The following is a 20,087-nucleotide window of genomic DNA, read 5'->3' as shown; positions in this document are numbered from 1 at the left end:
TGTTCGTAGACTAACTCCACTTCTACGTAACGATTTTTCAGTAAGTAGTTATGTTTTAAGGTTAATTTTACTTCTATTTAACCGGTTTTCATAGAAATTTGCTTACTTTTATAACTTTATATTTTGTGAAGTATAGAGTAGTTTAAGGTTATGTTTGTCTAACCTTGGCGAGTGCTATTGTCACACTCTATCACCATCTTTACATCATGGCTATCCCAATGATGTTGACTAAATTTACGGCTTCAGAACGCGCTAATTAGACCTAATCGTTATAACGCTGGGGTTCGCGTACAGGCATCGGAAGTGTTTCTATAATTAAAGTCCTGCGAATCGCACGCCTGCGGCTATAGTTCGTTCGATTATTTTCGCTTGGGATTCGCGTATATGCTACTAAGCTGTTACGACTTTAGAAAATTATACAAGACTATCCGGAACGCGCACATGCTAGTGATTTGTTTCCGTAGCTCCGAACTTGAGAATCGCTTGCCCGCGTCTAATGAAAATAAGTCGTAAAATGTGGAGGCTGCAGAGACCGTAACTTGTATACATAAAATCAAGTTTAAAAATATGGACGGATGAGTTATCTCTGACCAATAGAGTAATATAACTGCCTATAGTTTAGTGATCCATGGTCGTTACGTATACTCGCGATGGGATCGAGCATTATCAACCTCTGAATCCAGCTGAAAACACCAAGCGATCTGGAGGATTTCAGCACGCGAATCGGCGCAATAACGATCAACGATATCATTGATATGCTCTTTTTTCGAAATAAAATCGTACACTATACAATGCTATTTCAATGAGACCGAGTAAAAGTTAGGAGACATGAAAAGGGTCGTATGAAATGCGGTGACTACAGGGTTCGAACCTACAACCTAGATCAAGATAGTTGGCTGATTCCTCTGTGATGACGTTATGAAATTAGTTCAAAGTTTAGTGTATTACACGAGAATTCATATTCTCAAAAACAGCTCAGTACGCATATTCATGATGATGGTGGCAATAGGTGTGCTATAGGTGCAGCAATGGCTGGATGATGTGGCAATAGGTGTGCTATAGGTGCGGCAATGGGTGGATGATGTGGCAAGGGGCGTCCTATAGGTGCGGCAATGGGTGGATGATGTGGCAATGTAGGCGTGGCAATTAAGGCGACGTGGCCTTCTGTGATTGGACGGTACCAAAGTTCCTTAGCCTCACTACTCACAGCTTATACGAATATATAAAAAGCTTAAGACACCAATACAAAGTAATAAATCAAAGGAAAACACCGGAACACAACGACAGAAATATATTTGACCCTAGTCTTCGAATGACAGTCCTTTTGTGGTCATCTATCGGCATATTGTTGTTATATTTTATATGGATGTATATTGGGCAGGAAAGGCCTCAGCATATATATGTTGAAACATACCTTGGAGTGTTAATCAAGTTGTAAATTGTGCATGATGGATGGGAATGTATAAATTCGTATTATAATTTGAAGTGTGCTACATGTGGATCATTTATAATCGAGTTTATCAGTAATTAGACCTGTTTAGCTGTGCAATTAACACTATTGGAGTATTTGGTTTTATTAAGGTAATATCACGTTCGGAATACACATAATGAGTATTTAGTTAATTACTGGACCGTACAAGGTCGCTGTTGACTGCTGTCAGGCTATGAAGTTGGAGATCTGGTACATTCTACAGAAGAAGCAAACGAACCGAGAGTGGAATCCTTGCCCGAAGTTCATCAAAAGACTGTTGCAAACTGCTCAATCCATCATTGATTGATGTTCAGTACAGCTTTAAAAATTACTTCTTGAACCCAAGGCATCTTTTTTCATCTCTCTCATATTGGTGGCCAGTATCGGACTTCTGAAGTGCCAGTTTTTCTACGTATATGCCCTGTCAAACGTCACAGTGAGGACCGATCTTGATTGTCTTCAAGGCGGTAATAATAGTTATCATCCCAACTACTTGGACGGTGTCAAAAACGCTGTTGCCGTCGATAGGAATAGTGTTCCGGTGTCCTATGCCTTCAAAATATGAAAGAGAAAGCACTGCAAATGAAGAAGCCAAATCCAATCATTACATTGGCTCATCAGTTCTCCTCGCCATGTGACTCTCGGCAAGCGAATGTTCTGTGCGAGAAACTTACATGCGAATTTTATTACGGCAACAGACCAATGACGAGTGGTACAACGGACATACAGGAAATGCCGCAAAAGCAGTTCCAATTCACTGGACGTTATCTGGCCATCGTCGATAATTCAAAACAATGCCAATCCGGGTTTAGGACTGAACATGAACTTGGCGACCATTGGCAATTGGAAGAAATCTATATGAAGTATTCATTGACTCGGAAGGACCGGGCCGCTATTTGCAATATCAGTATTCGCCAGGGATGGTCAGTGACGAATTTTCCCCACCTTCAGGAGTAGTCATATATTCCAATATTCAAGTGGTAACATTGTAAATATCTGTTTTCAAGGTCGTATAAAAGTAATACGATTAAGTTGTAGTGTTAATCGAGGTACAGCAGATAAATCACGCGATTGTTAAAATATGATAACATTGGGTAGAACTATCGTATACAAGTAGAACATAAATTGGAAAATAGTAGTTGCGTGCGTACTTTCTGGTAAAATTAATTATATATGAAGATATAATCTCTGGAATTATTTTTCGAATAAATGTCACATCAATGAAAGAGAGTAGGCTACGTATTAGTGCGATAGGTAACTTAATATCAAGAATTATTGTAGGTGATGTCGTGACCTATAAGCTCATGCACGGATCTGATACGATAATCAAATTTAATCTCTTGAAGTGCTTTTGCAGGTTTTTGTCGTAGATTATATTATATTGCATAACTCGAACGATAGTTAGATTTGAAATTATGTTTGGCACGTTGATACATAAATAAAATAAGTGTTTTGAGATTATTTGCGGAAGTGACGAAGGTAGTTTGACGGATTTCACAACATGAAAAATATTCGATATCTGTTTCATAGGTGATTAGAGATACGTTTACACCAAGGAATTGTTATCCAGATTATCCTTATAATCCATGTTATCAATGTTGTGTTGGTTATAGGCGCGTTATGTTTTAGTCCTCGACTTTGCGGGTGAAATCGTTATGGTGATTTAGGTGTAGCATCCTTATCACGGTGTCACATTAAAAGAATTACAAAAATGCACCTATTATTGGCGTAACTGCTCATATTATGACAATAGTACACGATGTGGGCTGTTCAATTTAAATCTGCAAACAACGATTTACTTGTTAAACTAGGTACAGCCATCTTATGTCCCCCTTTTAAACAACTTATTTTGATAACGTTTTCTCCAGAATTCAGCTTTGCATCTTGGCGTGGGAAGTCGCTACAATGATGTGCTGAATCGTCTCAAATCACTACTTATAAATAATTATGATTCATCCTTGCATATTTTCTGTCCTGAAAATACCATGAACAATCATCGCGGGTTAGAGAAAGTCGGTTACACTTACAAGCACATAGACCGAACCTCATTCTATAGTATATAAAAACAATTGCTCATTTTGATGGAAGCGGGGGGAGAATTAATGACCTCAGCCCTCAGGTGAGCCAAGCAAAAATCGATCACGATATTCTACAGTCAAAAAGTCACAGCAAGCGAAGGTTAAAATGAATGTATTTCAGTATTTATTACAGCGTCATTATGACAGCTATGTGAGGCGTGAAACGGTTGGCAAAGGCGAAATGTGCAAAATCGACTAAGCCAACCGGTTGGTAAGTACTGCGTATATATATGCACGAATGGGTGTGCCAAAATAATTACCCGGAAAAGTGGAATGTGGTCGCACGAAGTGTGTTAAAGTCTGTCAAGAATGCGACAGCACCACTTTCCAGCGCAGTAACCAATATTGCTGTGTTGCTTAGTTTTAGCACAGTTGTCGGGGAGTTCTGGTAACATTAGGACGCAACAAATTCCAGAAAAGAGGCCGTCGAAGAGAATTCATGAACGAGCACATGTCAAGTTATGGGATCCGATGTCGTTTCGCATCCTAGTCATGGACAACAGTAATGGATAAAGGTATGTTGATATATTTCCCATACCTCCTCATAAGACGTGGAGATAGAGCGCGGGCGCGCGCCAAATCTAGGGATTTGCGGTATAAGGGCACTTCCCGCCTCCTCCTTACCAATACAAACACTCACTATTAAAGGTGAACTAAACGATTATGAATTATTGGCTGACGATCGACAGCGATGGCGACGTTCTTTGCAAGCTGGAATGGGCCCAAATCAGAAAAGTTTTGGAACGCGATTAAAACATCCGGGATAAAACATAGTCCATTCCTAGTGGCAATAAATTGGAAATTGTGTGCAGTAGACATATTGTCGGCTTAGAAATTTGATTTAATTAGAAGCAGTTTTAAAGAAATGTGCTGACTTGCCCTGAGGGAGTTATTTTAAAATCAAACATCACGTCATTGAAACTTCGGAATAAATGTAATCTATCAAAAGATAAATGCATTCGAGCGGAAGAAAAGACTGCAAGCGGATGACATGCCTTGAGGGCTATGTATAGCATGGGTTGACATGCCAATAAGTTAAAGAAACAACAGAAATCCGAAACACCTCGAGGAAACCTCTGAGCCATATATATGAAATGTTTCACGTGTAGTCTGTTCATGTTTCACCGGTAACCCCTTTTCAAAGTGTCTTCCGGAGAAATGAGTTAGGGTGAAAAAATAAATAGATCCCTTCTTTCTGTATAAATGGTTGGTCGATTTACAAACGGATTTACTTGACAAGGTTTTCATGATTGACTCTTTTGAGTATGGTAAGATGTTAAAATTTCGAGGTGTAATACTATTTCCATTAACTCAATTGTGACAAAAAATACCCAGATAACTTGTTCAAGGTTTCTTTTGTTTCAAATCAACATGTGAATAATCAGTTATTGTGACAAGTTGAAATATCGTACCGAAGTTGCGAGTGGGAACAGTACGCGATTGTGTAAGTGTGAAGACAGCGAGATGGTGATCGTGTGAATAAATTAATCTGAAACGCAGTGGAGTGAAAGTTTACCCAACCTGTCTGGCAATCCTACTTCAAATCGCGATATGACAAAGTAGGTTGAAATATTCCGATTCAACTCATCGCATTGCAACTCGATCGTGTTATGCACAGGTGGTTGTCAAGTAAGAAATATTTACAACAGGTGCTATTTCATTGATTGACTTGATTGTGTGTAGTAACACATTAAAATATAGCGATAGTAATTACTAGGGATGGTGTGAACCTCTGAAAGGTTCAGGTTCGTGTGAACGTGAACCTTTTTGAAAGGTTCTGTGTGAACACGAACGTGAACCTCGTGACGTCACGTGACGTCATTTTGCTAATTTCATCTCTATCTTTCAATGAAGCGATAACCTATATTAATGTACAGTGTACACGATACCTAGCGACGACTCGGGTCACATAAGGTCACAATGCTGAAGTACATATTGGTGTTTTAAACGCCGCTAAATGTATCAACTGAGGCAATCAAATGATATAATACTCCCATAAAATCAATATATTCCGTCGCTTTGCCAACAATTTCGACGAGGACATACGAAGAAATATAAGCTTACGCCTTGAAGGTCTAGGCCAGACCGGACAATGTATTCGGCGTCTGGGTATTGCTACATTGATATTGAGCAGAGTGTAAAACGGGTTTCTATACTTGCTACAGATATTACCCCATTAACAAGTTCTGCAGCAGTAGCCAACACCTCAATCGCACGGATTTGGTTTTAATGATACAGTAAATATATGAATTCAAGATTGACCCCGTACGCCTGCTAGATTTTTTGCATCAGAAAACGATATCAATCTCATTGATTGGTTGAATAAGCATCATTCGCTGACCACGTATTCGGCTCGTGATGTTGTGTGATTGCGGCTCAAGCTCACAGCAGAGTGTCACTAAATATCCACGAACGGAAAGCTGGATATTTCGAGCAAACTATTGTAACAAGCAAGTAAAACCTTTGAGATTGTCAAGGTGCATGTTCGTTTAGTGTTGATTTTTAATGCTGCCAGCGCCATACATAGAGTGGCCCGCAGTTGAAATATAATAAATTTGAACCAAAGATGTTACAATGAAGTGAAAATTGTAATCTATGAAAAAGGTTCACAGTGCAGAACCTACCGAGGTTCTGTTGTGAACGCGAACCTCTAAATTTCCGAGGTTCACACACAGAACACGAACGTGAACCTCGCGTTCACACCATCCCTAGTAATTACTGAAACTCTATTTGACAAACGGAAAACTGTGATAGCGTTGTAAGGTTCCATTACTTGTTTCAAATCAATATGCGTATAATCTCTAACTATGGTTGGGTTGAAAGTTGTTAGTAATGTTTGTCAATCTATTTCAATTCGGACTATGTCAAGTCCAAATATTTCATTCTGGATTATCTGGATTTACCTTTAGTACATCCCACGAATGGATTCCGACGCCGCGCTATAACATTTTTTGATAATAAGGATTCAAGGATTTTCATGATAGAGTTGACGAGTGATAAGATGCGTGTTTTTGTTAAGAGTTTGATTTCATGTTGATAAAGACAATAACTGTATATTGCACATACTTGTGATTCTTGATTCTTGTAGAATTATAGTTGGTATTGATTCTATAAGTGTGAAAACAGCGGCGTGGAATGTGCGAATAATTCGATGTGGCTGAAAGTCGGTGTCAGTAATGGTCGAATCAAAAGATCACGAAAAGATTTCTCAAAATATTTAGAATTGTACCGAATTAACACATTCAGATACGAATCAACTTGGTTTGTGTAGTAAGTTTCATTTCGAATTGACAAACTAACACATTGATTGAATATTTTCATGGATCTTATCACGCAACTAAAGTCAGCGACTATTCGAGAGGTGTGAAACATATAGCGATCGCGGGCAAGTGACAAATTGTTGGTTTTCGAATCACTGTCTGCGACGGTTCTGGGACAAACTAATTACCGAAATATTACCTTGTGAGCGGACATGAGGGATTGTTATGTCTGAAGCATTATCCGGTGAGTGGTCGTTGGATTTTAAAATTATATCACACCCTTTTGAATAAGCGTTCACTTCACAGAGGATTAGGGTTAGAGCGGAAATAAGTGACAATTTGTCGCTATTCAAGTTACCGCGGTCTGTTATTCGTTACTTGTTAAATCTTACCAGCGAAATCAAGTTCTGTGACAAACTGATTACTAAAATTTCACCTCGTGAGCGATCGGTATGGTTATGACACCAAGTCGTGAAAGATGGTTATGTCCGAGACATTATCTTGTCAGTGATCGCGGGGTTTTGCAAATATTTCACACCTTTTTGAATAAGCGTTAACTTCACAAAGGATTACGGCTAGAATAGAAATAAGTGACAATTTGTTGGTATCCAAGTCTCGCCGGTGGTGTATCTGTTATTCGACACTTATTACACTTATCATGGAATTAGAGTGAGAACATAAAGCATCAAGTTGTTGTTTTCGAATTTTGATGCCGAGGTGATAAATTTACGCATTCAATTATAATTCAACTTCGGTTGTGTATTGAGTGATAGATCGATATGCCGGAAGTGGTATCTTGTGAGCGATCGTAGGATTTTACAAATATTTCACATCTTTTTGAAGTGTTAGTTTGCGAACGCGGTTATTGTTGATATTCGAATCGCCGTCTGTCGCACGCACTGCGTAAATCCTCTTGCAAGCCACGTTTCCGTTTGTGCGGTTATTGTTGGTGACTATTCAACACCACGCGAGAGATGGTTGAAAGTGCGCATCACGACCGCACCCATAAGAACACATGGCGAGTCACCACATATCGCGTAAGAATACATATGGCACCTCACCGCCGAGAGGGGGTCTAAAAGGGTGCCATCACCACCACGAGTTTTCACGGCACCTCACCACCCCGCCCATAAGAGATAAGGGTCACCTCACCACCCCCGCCATAAGACACAATGGCACCTCACCACCCCCGCCATAAGAGATAAGGGTCACCTCACCACCCCCGGTTTTCAGGCACCTCACCACCCAGCCCATAAGAACCCCACGCACCTCACGACCGATCGACTATACTACTGACGTCGCACAATTTTAACATTGCATGTGATTACACTTGAAATTGCAGTTGATTTTCACGACTACCGAAAAATGGCTAATGCCACTACAAATTGATGTGATCATTGAAATACAATCAGTTCCGTGATGCAGGGGTATTTCGCCCAGTCGGTAGAGTGATGTCGCTCATAAAGGTATTTGAAACGTATTCTTATACTACTTTTTACTTCCAAAAATCAAAAGCCTGAAAACTAGTATTTACACCTAAAACGGCGAACATACCATTTGAGCACGTAATGAAAGCAGGTAAAGCCTACTTGAGTATTTCAAAAAGTAGAAGTAATTTGTTACTGATCACTTCTACCAAACTTTCCACAGGTAAGGTGGATTTCTGCGACATTAGACTCAAAATATGTCGCCTGTTCTTATTTCGATGAACTTTTCAATTAAATTTTGCAACGACAGGGTGGTATGCCACAACTTGTCCAGCCAAATGTCACACGATAGGTACCAAAGCCTGGTCTACAGGGTATTCCGCGCTGTCACCTGCGTTTTTATAGAGATTTACAAATGCATAAGAGCAGGGTGTCCAACCTCTTCACCAAAAAGTATACGTGCGGTTTGCGGGTGATTGCACGGGCCTTTTCACTGTTCACGGCCTATTTTTAATGTTAGAAATGGCTGTATTCTAATATAAAGTTAAAATCCTCACGCCAAAACTCTAATAACAGAAATGACTATTATTCAACTTCATATCACGTGATCGTTGTTATGGCGGAACGGGGTCAAGATCTAGATTCTGGTGTCATTGATGCGCCTCCATCAGTATCACCCGGGGCATGCGGTGAGTAAATCCAGTAATATTTCAGCGAATATTCTTTTTATCGATATTATACATATAAAATCGCTTTGAAGCTATCTGAATATACTACAATTCGACCGTTGGGTAACATATAGGGCTGGGCAAAATCGAGTACCTGAGTGATTCGATTCTGAATCGCGTAAAATGCTTCGAGTCGAGTCGAGTATTCGAGTATCATTCACTATGACGTCATAACATTATATATTATGTCAAAGTTTAAATATGTACCTTTTATGCCACTACAGAGAATATTATGCCTGTTATCCATCACACCAAAGATAGTTTGGTATTTTTAGACCATACTGGTTTAATTGCACTTTGTGGCAATATTATATGGGATGGTCATGACTTCGAAAATATGGTATTTTCAGTACGTTCGTAGCTTTGTACTATGTGTCTCGTATGCTGCGATATGGCCAATCAAGGTTTCAAGGCTTCTGCAGGGGAAATTGTATCGAAACTATAATTCCCGTTGATAAATTAACTTGCAGTGGCGAGCGAGCCTATAATTTCAGTACTCGAAAAAATCGACTTTTACTACTCGACTCGAATCATCAAAATTATTACTCGATTCAGATTCGAGTACTCGAATCATTGTGCCCAGCCCTAGTAACATATAATACCTAAAAATGACACAATGCGACATCGGAAAATCGCACGCATTGCAATATTCTCGTATGTCTCAGGATCTGCGACGTTGACAGAAGGTGAAAACGTCAAACAAAAGTTCATAAACAGCTCGGTTAACGTCGTGGCAGGAGATCAGATTTATGTGAACAAGGTCATCAACTGCATTACGAATGTCGAAAGCGAATTAAGACCCGCAGAACAAAGTGAGTGTAATACCGTTTTATTCAACTAACCCGTTCTATCAATAAAACGGTCACTCTCCAAATGTCCAATAACTCAGATCGATGCACAGAGTATAGCCATAAGCAGTGGCGGCTTTAGGTGTAGGCGAGGTAGGCGGACGCCTAGGCCCCCCTGGTTGATTTACGCGCTTTCGAGGGGCCTCCTATTCGGTTTACGTGCTTTTTTTCAACTATTTCTCCGGTTTGCGCGCTTTTTTCAAGCATTACCATTTTCCAAATAACCGCTGAAGTGCTTGTATCCATAAAGAATATGGTATTGTACCGTAAAGAGGGGATCAATCATCAATTCTCATTTTTTTAGTTATCATTTTACGAATAATCATTAAAATTCATGCACCAATGTAGAATATTGTACCGTAAGCAGTAGTCGATCACTAAATTTCTGCACCCGTTACAAGAGCTCACTTTGATTTTATGATCTGTACAGTGACGTGCGTTGAGGTTCATTGCTGGTGAGGCACCCCCCCCCACACACACACACAAACACGCACACGCGTAACAATAGCAGCGAGTGTAGAGAGCATTTTCTTTGCACACTGTTAAGTTGCAATTGCATATTCTACAACACATGTAGGACTGGTCGCTATGTGCTAAATGGGCAAGTTTAGACGGATAATAGTTACTGTATCTCTTCAAGTACCGGTATAAATTATTCGAAGCACATGAAAATAGCATCCTCAGTTGCAATTTTTTTTTCAGTAAAAAAACACTAGATGTGCCGAATTTCGAAAGAAAATGCAGTGGGACACTAGGTCAAGTCAAAATACACTGAATCTAGTGTAAAAACACTAGGAGTGGCACCACTGACCACAAACAACGACAACGCAGGCAATTTAAGTATAGCTGTCACATACCACAATTAGTGGAATAGTGGTTATAGGTAGGCTATTGCAGTCAAATGCAGCCTATGCAAGAAGCTGTCATATACCACAATTTAACGTAGCCATGGATGGAAAATACATTATAGGTAGGCTATTGCAGTCAAATGCAGCCTATGCAAGAAGCTGTCATGTACCACAATTTAACGTAGCTATGGATGGAAAATACATAACAGCTACATAAGTAAGGGGATGCATTGGCTCCGCATTACTTATTGGCCGTCGCTACTATATAATTCCTACAACACTGTTGGATTCCGAAATCGATCGCGCGTTTCACTGCGCTTCGATTGTCCAATTGTTAGCGAATAGTGCATGACGCAGATTCGTTTGTGCCTCACCTGGCTATTGTTTCTCTGCGATGGCATTGTCTGTAATAAAGCCGAATGTCATCTTCATTGGCGATTTTGGGGGGTTCTGGTGCTCTGACACTGTTAATATTTGGATTTTCGGAATCAGTGTGACGATAGCATTTGATTGATGCCAGTTATTTTGAATTCCGGGCTATTTATGATGAATTGCATTGTCGCAGGTGCGGCACGACCCGCCCATGCCTCACCTGTGCCTCACCTCTCCTTTCGCGCTGTTTTCTGAATAATAATTATGCAAATTGATGATGCTGGGTGAAAAAAAATGTTCAAATTTTGTTATTTATGAACATCGATGTAAAACATCAATAATCAACGACTCATCGAGGGTTTTCACGATTTTCACGTACTCACCCAGACGACAGGTGAGGCACTGCCTCACCTGCCTCATTGGACCGCACGTCACTGGATCTGTATCCATTTTGCCTTTTGCTAAAGCCCCCCTCCTACCTTCACACGATTTTTGGTTATCATTTTGCGAATAACCGTGGATTTACATGTACCCTACCGTAAACCAAGGATTCTCAACTTTCCTTGTATAACGGGCTGCATTTCAACAGCAAAAGACGCAGCTGGCCGCAGAACATGGTTACCATGCATTTGAGGCCAACAATTAAATTTAGGCTGCTGTAGCCGATTTACCAGCCGTATACAGGCATTTAGTACATTTTATGCATTCTAAATCATTAACGGACAGCCTTCGTAAGTTTGCAATCGCTTTTTTTGCGAGAACATGTATCCTCCGGCCAGGACCGTAACTGCCGCACTCCAAACCCCCCAATTGGGCGGGCCCGAGCTCGAGGGGGACCCAAAATTATTTTGTAAATTTTTTTTCTGAATTTTTTCTAAATTTTATTTTTTGAAAATTTATGCAGCTTTTTCACAAAATTTTCGCGCTCCGCGAGATTTCTGGTTGTCAAATATCTTGATTATTGGGTACCCTTCACCCAAGAAAAAATACGCAAGATTTATAAAAATGGGCATATCGGCGTTGGACATTACCGCGCCACGTCACACCGAGATATATAGTTTTGGGCAATGTAGCATGCGACTCTAAGAGGTGTGCCAGAACGATCGGCACGAGAAAAACTTGTCCGAAAAGTACTGCGCTTATGCCGATACATATAAGTTTAATTGTCCATGGGCGCCTAAATGACTGGCGCCGAATGTTCCTGTCTTGGCAATCTGAACATCACAAGACAAATACCATCCCGCACGGAAAAATTGTATGCCAGTGAAGAAATACTAATTTCAAATCGTGTGCGTGCTATAGTTTAGCACGTTTATGCGATTCTACATTTTTTGATATTGCGGGGGTCACGAAACAACCATCATGTAACGAAGTCATACCACCGGGTCAGCCCGCCCGAAGATGTTTAATTATTATTTAAGGGCCTTACAGTTTCCAAGACACCTCACCCAGCTCTACAGGTAAATCTGATTACGCGAGCAGAAGGGACAAGAAATTGATAGCAATATATATGCAATTCTCGATCTTATTGACCGATTTTATCATGGATCATTGAAAATTTTCGCGCATGGCGCGTGCTCATTAAATAGTGCTACTTATTACGTGGTAAAAGCGAACAACGTGATGGAGGGGGAAGAGTCGGTTTATCACCCTATGGGAGCCCAAGACCCAAGTTCTTTTGGGGCCTGGCTAAGTGCTGTTTCGTTCCTGCCAACAGGTATACGCCCGGAGACATTAACTATTATTATTGAGTGGTCCTACCTTGTCAAACCCACCTCATTCCGTTCTACCGGTAAATCTTAATACGTGAGCAGAGAGAGGATAAAAATTGATAGCAATATATATATAATTCTCGATGATATTGACCGATTCAATCATTAATTATACAAATTTTTCGGGCTTCGTGCCGTTATACGAGACAATGCTACTCACACTTAATGTAGATGATAAGTAGCCGAAATGGCGTAGAGCCTGAAGGGGCTTCGTCCCCCAGAAGTCCGGTTTACCACCCTAAGGGGGGCCCAAGACCAACGTTCTTTTTTTTTTGGAGGGGGGGGGGGTGACGAAGTGCTGTTACGGCCCTGCCTCCAGCGACGCAAGTAAATCTCTTCATGGAGCATGCATCGCATTCGTTGCCAAATCGGTATATGCACCTTCAAACCCTTCCACTAGAGAACCGTACTATCTGTTTATGCGTGAGCGAGCAAGTATAAAATTACGGAAACTTTTTCGTTACAGAGGCCATTATCATTTTGAGCACTTTGGACCGAGCTACAAGTCGGTAAATACGGAATCAAAATGAAGAATATCGGTCTGGTGTAAAATGACCAATGTAGTCGAAACACCGTCATGAATAAACAAACAAACTTTGAGCCCTCAGTGATATGAGAAGAATATTTCTTCGTTTTAGCGATATTCCAAGCAATTTGAACGATGCGTCTGTAACGTCGTCGGCAATTTTAACAATCCTTCAAAATATGATTGCTGGGCTTGACACCTAGCTAGCAACGTTTTTTTTCTAAGATCAGGTGATATGTATAACTCCTGAAGTAACTGTCGTGATATAATTCTAAGCTTCTGCTCTTCGTTACGGTAGCTGTTCTTCGACAAATATGACACATCGCTTTTAGATTTATATATCTGAGAAAGCAAATACATTGTTCCACCCAAAATTACAATTACAAACCCAGTTTCCGCCGTATAATTTCCCGTTACATGTTCTTGTTTCTGTTCAAACCATTCGCGGTGGTGAGTGAAACATACTCTTTAAAAGTGTACTATGAAGCGGGATTCTCTTGATCCAGAGTCTAGCCCAGTGGTTCCCAACCTTTTTCGACTCATCGCCCCCTTATCAATCTCGACATAAATTTTCGCCCCCATATTTACGGAGACGGAAAATAGGACATCTAATCGGAAAATTACTGAAAAAGACCATTCTTACGAGGTGGTAGGTGCCCGGAAAGCCGGTTTCCGCATGTACGTTCCGTTGAGTTGACTTTTTCCCGCGTCATATGCAGAATAAACCGTCTTCGCGTGTATATTTGACCGTATCAATTAAATATCTCTCACCGGACGTTCTGGATTTCCGCCCAGTCGCCACCTTTAAGATTTTCGCCCCTTGTTTCTCAAGATCGACCACTGAGGGGTGATATCGCCCACGTTGGGAACCACTGGTCTAGCCGAATGCCGATTCAAGTAACAATCTAAACTCGAGCATATGAGCATGAGCAATTGAGCATATACCAAGCAAGAATGGGTAATCAAACGAAACGGAGACGGTGCGATAAGAGAGCTAAGTAGCTAAATTAATAAGAAACAATATTGTGCCAGTAATAGTAATTGCGTAATGAAATATAGAACTTCATAACACATTTGAATAAAATATTTATATTTATTCCCGAAGCTTTTCGGCTGACCCTCGTTAAGGGATATCGTCAGCAATATTGCGAGAAGTCGAATAACTATGTTCAACAACAATATATATCGCTAATTATGACGTCGCACAGAAAATATGCAAAGTTAGGAAAACACTGAAGCGTTGGCATGGAGATAGCGAAGCAAAACAAGTTGATGCGCGATTTTTAAATGATACACAAATTCTTTCTGTTGGCATAAACTAGGTTTACTCATAGTGATGATGGTGGACTCAAGAACAGACAAACGAAATAAATTGCGACCCTTAGCCAATACAGAGAACATATCCTCGTGGTAGTTCGCAGCACATGTATGATTTTCTAGTAAATGTTTGCCGATAGAAGATTTTTGACCCATGGCCTGGTTATGTTCTAGAACCAGGGCCGTAACTGCCGCACCCCAAACCCCCCAATTAGGGGGGGGGGCGAGCTCGAAAGGGGGCCCCAAATTTTTTGGTGGATTAGCATAAATTATAGGGTATTTTTTTTAACTTTATGCAACTTTTTCAAAAAATTTTCATTTTCGATTTCAAGTTGGCAAATGTTATGATTATTGGGTACTCTTCCCCCAAGGAAAAATGCGCAAGATTTATAGAAATGGGCATATCGGCGTTGGCCATTACCGCGCCACGACGTACCAACACATATACACTACAGTATTAGGCCATGAATCACGCGACTCCAAGAAGCGTGCCAGAACGATCGGCAGCGAGAAACCGAAAAGGACTACTGCCCTTATGGTGACCGAAAACTTCGTTATATATACGAAATACATATAGGTTCATTTGTTCATAGGCGCCTAGATGACTGGCGCCGAATGTTCCTGTCTTGGTAATCTGAACCTCACAAGACAAATACCACCCCGCAGGGAAAAATTAGATGCCAGTGAAGAAATACCAATTTGAAATCGTGTGATCTATTAGTTTATTACGTTTGGGCGATCCTATATTTTTTGATATAGCAGACAGGAGGTCACGAAGTAACATCATGTAACCAAGTCATACAAACGAGTCCGCCCGTCAGAAGATGTTTAATTATTATTTACGGGCTCTACAGTTTCCAAGACACCTCACTCAGCTCTGCCGGTAAATCTGATTGCGTGAGTAGAGAGACAAGAAATTGATATATGCAATTCCCGATCTTATTGACCGATTGTATGATGAATAGGGCGGTTTTTTTTTACCTAAAAAAAGTAAATTTTGACTTAAAAAAATTTAATTTTGACCAAATTTTGACCTAAGATATGCAAATTAGGTGTTTTCCCACATAATGTTAAAATTGTACCACTTATCTTCATTTCTGGTTGGAACTGACTGTCCTAACGAAGTAGTTTGGCCTGAAAAAACGTTTTTTGCTTAGAAACAGGCAACTTTTTACATGAAAAAATAAACAATATTTTAACGAAATCTGGCCCTATGAAGAATTCCAGTGGTTACAATATGTAATATGGTAGAAATAATTAAAATATTTTGTAGTACAACGAGAGATACTTTCCTACATTCTTGGGTAGAAAGTGCACGGACTGCACGTCCTTACTAAGAAGCTTGCCAAGAACGTTCAACAGCAGCAGTTGTTGGCTGACAACACTCAACTTGTGCGTACAGGTACACTGCTGGTGCTGGTGACACACCGTGTTGCTTCATTCTGACAATGTTGTCTACATCACAATTTTTCATCATGCGCTTCTTAATATGAGAATGATGCATCGCACAAGAAAACTTTCTTCAGTTAGGATATTGCGGTACGTTGACCATAACACCATGCCTACCTATTATTTGTTTTATTCGACCGTTTATGATTCACAATGAGCAGACGATTAGGCTAAAAGCGGTAAAATATCACATTATAAGTTCACCAATAGTGCAAAATCTACGATACAAACAAAATGCAGACGTCAAAAAATCTTTGACTTTATGAAAAAATTTGACAAAATTTGACCTAACGCTACAATTTTGACAAAATTTTGACATATCAAAAAAAAAACGCCCTAATGATGAATTATCAAAAATTTTCGCGCTTGGCGTTGGATAACTGAATAAATACAGTACAACTGTAATTTCGTGGCAAAAGCGAACAACGTGATTGGGAGGGGGGTCGGTTTATCACCCTATGGGAGCCCAAGACTCAAGTTTTTTGGGGGCCTGACGATGAAGTGCTGTTTCGTTCCTGCCAACGGGTATACACCCGGAGATGTACAATTATTACTGAGGGGTCCTACTTTTTCAAGCACACCTTACTTAGCTCAACCGGTAAATTAGATTACGGAAGCAGAGAGAGGATAAAAATTGACAGCAATAATAAGCAATACCGATCATATTGACCGATTCAGTCACGAATCATAGAAATTTCTCGCGCGTCGCGCGATTAAGCAGGCAAAGCTAACTCGCTAAACGGACACCCAATGAAGAAACAGCATAGATCCAATGTAAACAGCGTATAGTTGGAGGGGGGTCTGGGGGGCGAAGCCCCCAGAAGTCCGGTTTACCACCCTATGGGGGGCCCAAAACCAACATTTTTTTTGGGGGGGGGCTGACGAAGTACTGTTACGGCCCTGTCTAGAATAAGCTGATTGTTATGCTGCGATTTCGAGATATGATATGGTACAAACAAGGTAGTGTTTCTTAGCCTTTTTAGCACTCGTGCCATTTGAGATATCATTACATTTTCTCGTTCTCGCCTACAATGGTCTTCGGAACTAAATAAAATCGCAATATTAAATAAGAAATTTTGAATTACATGTATTCAACATTCTGTCGCATGGCTGTTGACTTTTTGTATAGACGTAAGCAACAATGGCTTTCGCGGGCCACACAAAATAGCTTCGCGGGCCGCACTTTACCCAGTTCTGCTCTAGAGTATAGTAGTGTATCAAGCTGAAAGAATTCTCGTAATAGTAAATTACAAACGAGAGAGTGGGTATTCAAGTAGTAATTTGTCCTTTACGTCGAACATGAAAGGGTCCCGAGTATTGTTTGCTGATTACAATCGGGCTCTATCTAGCCCAGTGGTTCTCTACCTTTTTTAGGCACGCCCCCCTTTATGATAGTGAAAAATTTCGCGCCCCCCTTATCGTCATATCACAAAATTCAACCGGGATGCTAGCAACCCCAAAAGATTGTTTGATGGCATGGAAGGTTATGACTGTTGATGACAGAATTCAAAAATATGAAAATCGGTCTATATATAGAGAAAAACGCGTGAATTGGAAGTAAATCGCACAGAGCGCGTACAATTTTTTCAGTTGAACGCTTCTTCGCGCCCACCTTCAGATGCTTTCACGCCCCGCAAGGGGGGCGCGCCCCCGGGTTGAGGACCACTGATCTAGCCTATTACATTCTCCAATAAACGTTCGCAATTCAAGACATACACAAAAACACGCTGTCCAATCTCGCACTCCTATCAAAAGGACTGTAACGAGAATCTGGCTCACTTATTACTGTAAATCCATCTAATTGTAATAAGATTGACATTTTTCAATTTTGACAAATTGAATAAAAAACTGTACCATTCAGAAATTCTTCGCGACCCACCGGCTGGGAAGCACTGTTCTGGACACATTTCATTTTGCTTACCTCGGACACTTCGGTTCCGATCACTTTTGACTGAATTAATCGGAAAAGCAATTGCTCGTTTCATGCTCATGCGCAGGCCGTGTTATTTTTTGGCATTTGTCAGATTTTATTCGTGGCAATTTAGGCATCACGGTGGATTCATATTTATAGACTCGAATTAACTGCGTAAATCGCTTCAGTTTGGCCTTTCTTATCAAACGGAAGTCACAAAACATGCAGTATCCACATTCTGCCATCAAAAAACAAGATTTAAATCCGAATTGAAAACTATATTGGATACCAAATTTACCCGATACAAAACCGTGGGCTTCTGCAATATCCATTGTCAATAGTCGATTCACTATGCGTATAACATTACCGGCATTCACACAGGTCACAATACTTACGACAACAATTCAAAATGTTTCTGATAAGTTTGGATAGCAGCCTTATCTATATCCAATCAATGCTTAGAAATCATGAGAGACTTTATAATATCAAAATTCTCCACCTGGCAATGAAAAACGAGGAAAGGACTGCATGTAGCCTATATCCCTGATACCCCAGTGTATGTATGGTACGTATAGATCTGCAGGCCTTTTGCACAGGCAGTGTTATTTTTGGGATATACCAAAAATAACAAAATAGCTTATTTTCTACATTTTTCAGATTTTAGTTTTGGGAGTTTTGACATCGACTGGATTTTATATTTGTATACTCGCATTAGCGATGTCAAAAAATGTATAGTTTAATCGTTCATACCAAACGAAAGTCACAAAACGTGCAGTATCCACTTTGTGTCATCAAACAGCGAGAGTAAAAACCGAATTGACAATGGTGTCAGAGAGTCAATTCACCCAATGCAAACCGACCGATTGCTTATGCAATATCTAATCCGAATGGTCCATTCGATAGGCGTGCATAATTACCTGTATTCACACAGATCGCAATACCACTTTTGATGACACTTAAAAAATCGTTGCTGACACGTTTGAATCACAGCCCTTCACTCGCTATAACCAGTGGTTAGGAATCAAACCACGTGCGCTATAGGACCGAATGTTTGCAGGCGTGTGCATATAGTATGCATTAGAGCCCGACCGATATTGGATTTTTGGGCAATACCGATAAAACCGATATCTAACATTTTCACCGATATATTCAGCTGATATTCTAATAAGGGGGAATCTACCTCAAAAGGCGAATTTCAAAACTTCAGAGCATATCTTTCAACAACTTTACAGCCATTGTCATACTTGAACATGAAATAGACTAGAAAGGATGCACCTGGGCACTTTGAAAGCGTCATCTATACCAGAGGTCTCAAACACGCGACCCGCGGACCGCATGCGGTCCGCTAGACCATTTTGTGCGGCCCACGACGGCATTTTGGATTTCAAAGTATTCGACGATATTTTACTACGAATTTTTGAGAACTTAAAATTCGCTCTAAAACTACTCCAGAAGCCTGGAACTACTCACCAAACTTCACTAATACTTACCACTCAGTGGAAGATCAACTATAATACGTGACATTACTTGTTTAATATGGTAAAACATGACCTGTTGATGATTCGTGACTGGAAATTGTGATTTGGACTTGGGCGCGACCGTATGTAGAATTTCTCGTAGCCCACTCGTCACTTAAAACGTTACAATCAGAGAAGGAATTTTGTGACTCGGAATGCCGTGACTCGGTAGAACCACGCACGCAACAAACCATGGTGTCCTATATGGTGTGGACACAAAACAATCTTACGGCTCAGTGAAATTGGTGTACGTCACACTTTCCATTTGGTCAAAGGCAATTTGACGGTAATTTTTGACCGGCTTGTCCTGCATTAGCCTAAATTTGATAAAACGGGTCTCAATCGAAAGCTACCGCGGTACTGATTGCGAGAATGTAAATATATTCTATTCGTGGTCCTGTATCTCCCCAAAATAAGCCCCGAATGTTGCATTGTATGTGAGTTTGGTATTGTGATGCAGCAATGACGTCTGGGAGCAGGCGAGGAGCACCACAAGCTGCAAACGTATTGGCCATTGTCACGCAAGCGATTGAGCCCTCTCACTCTCGTGCGCATTTGCTCC

General features: G+C 40.5%; 2 long non-coding RNA genes across 2 annotated transcripts in view; both read left to right on the top strand.

Moving 5' to 3' along the window:
• The window catches only part of LOC145455467 (uncharacterized), a 286,288-nt gene that overhangs the window by 247,229 nt on the left and 18,972 nt on the right, over positions 1–20,087 (top strand). The window lies entirely within an intron of this gene.
• On the top strand, positions 1,210–4,730 carry LOC145456109 (uncharacterized). Its single transcript, XR_013920502.1, has 2 exons — positions 1,210–3,760; positions 3,911–4,730. It is a non-coding gene; the product is annotated as an uncharacterized LOC145456109 (long non-coding RNA).

Source organism: Botryllus schlosseri, chromosome 14, assembly GCF_051294905.1.
Source record: "Botryllus schlosseri isolate E-star chromosome 14, Bs_hap1, whole genome shotgun sequence".
Classification (NCBI taxonomy): domain Eukaryota; kingdom Metazoa; phylum Chordata; class Ascidiacea; order Stolidobranchia; family Styelidae; genus Botryllus; species Botryllus schlosseri.
Note: the sequence above shows the minus strand (reverse complement) of the source record. Positions and strands in the feature narration are given on the sequence as shown.